This window comes from Cryptomeria japonica, unplaced genomic scaffold, assembly GCF_030272615.1.
Source record: "Cryptomeria japonica unplaced genomic scaffold, Sugi_1.0 HiC_scaffold_254, whole genome shotgun sequence".
Classification (NCBI taxonomy): domain Eukaryota; kingdom Viridiplantae; phylum Streptophyta; class Pinopsida; order Cupressales; family Cupressaceae; genus Cryptomeria; species Cryptomeria japonica.
Genome location: NW_026729076.1, coordinates 48,769 through 53,285, shown reverse-complemented (window position 1 = coordinate 53,285; position 4,517 = coordinate 48,769). Strand labels below are relative to the sequence as shown.

At 64.4% G+C, this 4,517-nt stretch overlaps 1 non-coding gene across 1 annotated transcript; it reads right to left on the bottom strand.

The window, feature by feature from the left end:
• Positions 1-4,125: 4,125 nt before the first annotated feature.
• LOC131869604 (5S ribosomal RNA) lies at positions 4,126-4,244 on the bottom strand. Its single transcript, XR_009367986.1, has one exon. It is a non-coding gene; the product is annotated as a 5S ribosomal RNA (ribosomal RNA).
• Positions 4,245-4,517: the final 273 nt, after the last annotated feature.

The following is a 4,517-nucleotide window of genomic DNA, read 5'->3' as shown; positions in this document are numbered from 1 at the left end:
CGAAGTCGGAGCCCGGTTTGCCCCGGGTGTGCACCTCGCGTGCGCACCTCGCGTGCACCTTCGCTGCGGTGGGCACCTTGGCTGGGTTGCGCGCCTTGGTGGGCACCATGCAGTGCACGAAGTCGGAGCCCGGATTGCCCCGGGCGCGCACCTCCGCCAGGGTGGGCACCTTGGTGCGCACAACTTGCCTGGGGTGCGCACCAGGAAGGGCTCAAGATGGCACCCGCGTTCCGTTTTTTTCACTATCTTTCAGAACGGAAATTTTAAAATCTCGTTTTTTTTTGCCTTTTCTGGAAATTAGTGAAGGCAGCGCATCAAAGGTGCGCAACGCTGGTGCGAACCTGGGAGCGCTCCGATGTGTGCTCCAAGGTGCGGCGTGCACGAAGTCGGACCCCGGTTTGCCCCGGGTGCGCACCTCGCGTGCACCTTGGTGCGCACACCTTGGCTGGGTTGCGCGCCCTGGTGGGCACCATGGTGCGCACCAAGGAGCGCTCCGAAGTGTGCTCCAAGGTGCGGCGTGCACGAAGTCGGAGCCCGGTTTGCCCCGGGTGCGCACCTCGCGTGCACCTTCGCCGCGGTGGGCACCATGGCGTGCACGAAGTCGGAGCCCGGTTTGCCCCGGGTGCGCACCTCGCGTGCACCTTCGCCGGGGTGGGCACCTTGGTGTGCAGACCTTGGCTGGGTTGCGCGCCCTGGTGGGCACCATGGTGCGCACCAAGGAGCGCTCCGAAGTGTGCTCCAAGGTGCGGCCTGCACGAAGTCGGAGCCCGGTTTGCCCCGGGTGTGCACCTCGGGTGGGCACCTTGGTGCGCATGCCTTGCCTGGGCTGCGCACCAGGGCGGGCTCAAGATGGCACCCGCGTTCCTTTTTTTTCACTATCTTTCAAAATGGAAATTTTAAAATCTCATTTTTTTTTGCCTTTTTCTGGAAATTAGTGAAGGCAGCGCATCAAAGGTGCGCACCTCGCTGCCCACCACGGTGCGCAACGCCGGTGGGCACCCGGGAGTGCTTCGAAGTGTGCTCCAAGGTGCTGCGTGCACGTTGTCGGAGCCCGGTTTGCCCCGGGTGCGCACCTCGCGTGCACCTTCGTCGGGGTGGGCACCTTGGCTGGGTTTGCCCCGGCTGCGCTCCGAAGCGGGGTTATTGGAGCGCCGCCTCTTTTTTTGTCGGAGCGTTTGGTGGGGTTTCTCGCATTGGCTCTTCCGAGGCCCGGTTGCCACCCTGGCGCGCACGAAGTCGGAAGTAGGGTTAATTGCCCGGGTGCGCACCTTTGCCAGGGTGGGCACCTTACCTGGGCTGCGCACCAGGGCGGGCTCAAGATGGCACGCGCGTTCCGTTTTTTTCACTATCTTTCAAAACGGAAATTTTAAAATCTCCTTTTTTTTTTGCCTTTTCTGGAAATTAGTGAAGGCAGCGCATCAAAGGTGCGCACCTCGCTGCCCACCTTGGTGTGCTCTGAGGTGCGCACCCGGGAGCGCTACGAAGTGTGCTCCAAGGTGCGGCGTGCACGTTGTCGGAGCCCGGTTTGCCCCGGGTGCGCACCTCGCCTGCACCTTGGCCGGGGTGGGCACCTTGGCTGGGTTTGCCCAGGGTGCGCTCCGAAGCGGGGTTACTGGAGCGCCCCCTCTTTTTTTGTCAGAGCGTTTGGTGGGGTTTCTCGCATTGGCTCTTCCCAGGCCCGGTTGTTGGGTGCGCTCCCACCCTGGCGCGCGCGAAGTTGGAAGTTGGGTTAATTGCCCGGGCGCGCACCTTCGCCAGGGTGGGCACCTTGGTGCGCACACCTTGGCTGGGCTGCGCACCAGGGCGGGCTCAAGATGGCACCAGCATTCCCTTTTTCTCACTATCTTTCAAAATGGAAATTTTAAAATCTCGTTTTTTTTTTGCCTTTTATGGAAATTAGTGAAGGCATCGCATCAAAGGTGCGCACCTCGCTGCCCACCTTGGTGTGCTCCGAGGTGCCCACCACGGTGCGCAACGCCGGTGCGAACCCGGGAGCGCCCCGATGTGTGCTCCAAGGTGCGGCGTGCACGAAGTCGGACCCCGGTTTGCCCCGGGTGCGCACCTCGCGTGCACCTTGGTGCGCACACCTTGGCTGGGTTGCGCGGCCTGGTGGGCACCATGGTGCGCACCAAGGAGCGCTCCGAAGTGTGCTCCAAGGTGCGGCGTGCACGAAGTCGGAGCCCGGTTTGCCCCGGGTACGCACCTCGCGTGCACCTTCGCCGGGGTGGGCACCTCGGCTGGGTTGCGCGCCCTGGTGCGCACCAAGGAGCGCTCCGAAGTGTGCTCCAAGGTGCGGCGTGCACGAAGTCGGAGCCCGGTTTGCCCCGGGTGCGCACCTTCGCCGCGGTGCGCACCATGGCGTGCACGAAGTCGGAGCCCGGTTTGCCCCGGGTGCGCACCTCGCGTGCACCTTCGGCGGGGTTGCGCGCCCTGGTGGGCACCATGGTGCGCACCAAGGAGCGCTCCGAAGTGTGCTCCAAGGTGCGGCGTGCACGAAGTCGGAGCCCGGTTTGCCCCGGGTGCGCACCTCGCGTGCACCTTCGGCGGGGTTGCGCGCCCTGGTGGGCACCATGGTGCGCACCAAGGAGCGCTCCGAAGTGTGCTCCAAGGTGCGGCGTGCACGAAGTCGGAGCCCGGTTTGCCCCGGGTGCGCACCTCGCGTGCACCTTCGCCGCGGTGGGCACCATGGCGTGCACGAAGTCGGAGCCCGGTTTGCCCCGGGTGCGCACCTCGCGTGCACCTTCGCCGGGGTGGGCACCTCGGCTGGGTTGCGCGCCCTGGTGCGCACCAAGGAGCGCTCCGAAGTGTGCTCCAAGGTGCGGCGTGCACGAAGTCGGAGCCCGGTTTGCCCCGGGTGCGCACCTCGCGTGCACCTTCGCCAGGGTGGGCACCTCGGTGCGCACACCTTCTCAATGTTTTCTTGCCTTTTCTGGAAATTGGTGAAGGCAGCGCATCAAAGGTGCGCACCTCGGTGTGCTCCGAGGTGCGAACCCGAGAGCGCTCCGAGGTGCCCACGAAGTCGAAAGTCGGGTTAATTGCATTGTTTTCCCCGGGTGCGCTCCGAGGTGCGCAACATCGGCGCGCACCAAGGAGGGCTCCGAAGTGTGCTCCAAGGTGCGCACGATGGCGTGCACCTCTGGTGCGCACGATTCGGAGCTCGGTTTGACCGGGGTGCGCACACCTTGGCTGGGTTGCGCACCTTTTGTGCGCTCCAAGGTGCGCACGAAGTCGGAGCTCGGTTTGCCCCGGGTGCGCACCTTCGCCAGGGTGCGCACCTTGATGCGCACGCCTTGGCTGGGCTGCGCACCTTGGTGGGCGCCATGGTGCGCACCTTTCGTGCGCTCCAAGGTGCGCACGAAGTCGGAGCTCGGTTTGCCCCGGGTGCGCACCTTGGTGGGCGCCATGGTGCACTCCGAGGTGCCCAAGATTGGTGCGCACCAAGGAGCGCTTCGAAGTGCGCTCCAAGGTGCGCGCGAAGTCGAAAGTTGGGTTAATTGTCCGGTTTGCCTCGGGTGCGCACCTTGCGTGCACCTTCGCCAGGGTGGGCGCCTTGGTGCGCACACCTTGGCTGGGCTGCGCACACCTTGGCACCCGCGTTTCCTTCATTTTAAATTTTTTTTTTTTACAATCTCTCAAGTGGGAAATTCTATAATCTCAACTTTTTTTGCCTTTTCAGGAAACTTTTGAATGGAGCGCATCATTGGTGCGCTCCGAAGTGTGCTCCAAAGCTCTCTCCAGCTGCGTGCACCTGCCCCGGCCGCGCACCCGGCCCCGCCCAGCTTCGCTCACCTGTCCCGGGCGTCTGGTGCGGAACCTTAGAGTAAGAAACATCACCGTGCACCTTGGCCAACGTGCGCGACTCGACCGAGCGCGCACTGGCCGAGGTGCACACCGATTTCACCTGGGTGCGCGCGCAGCACCTCGGGCGCACCGGGGTGCGCGCACAACGCCCGGGTTGCACCGTGGCCTGTGTGCTCGGGGTGCCTCGGGTGCGCGCTCGGTGTCGCCCCCCGCGCGCGCGGTAGTGCGGGCAGCGCACCCCGGCCCGGCCCGGCCCCGACGAGAACGCAAACGGGCAAAAGGTTTATTCAAATAGCATTGCGACGCCCGGCGAAAAACTAAAAAAGGGTGCAACACCGGGACTTCCCGGGAGGTCACCCATCCCAGTACTACTCCGGCCCAAGCGCGCTTAACTGCGGAGTTCTGATGGGATCCGGTGCACTAATGCTGGTATGATCGCACCCGTTATGAGCTTGTCGCAGTGTGTACTTAGCAAACCGCGACCCACGTGCGAATCCACCCCGGCCACCCACCCCCGTCGAGGTGCACACCCTCCCTCGCGAAGTGCGCCCCGTTCGCCAAGTGTGAGCCCTGCCCGGGTGCGCGCACCTTGCTAGGGCGTCGGGTGTGCACCCGGCCCGGCCTACGTGCGTGCACCTGGAGGGGGCGTCGTGTGCGTGCAGTGTCCCGTCTGCAACGCGGTGCCCACACACCACCTCGGGCGCAACGACCTGCGC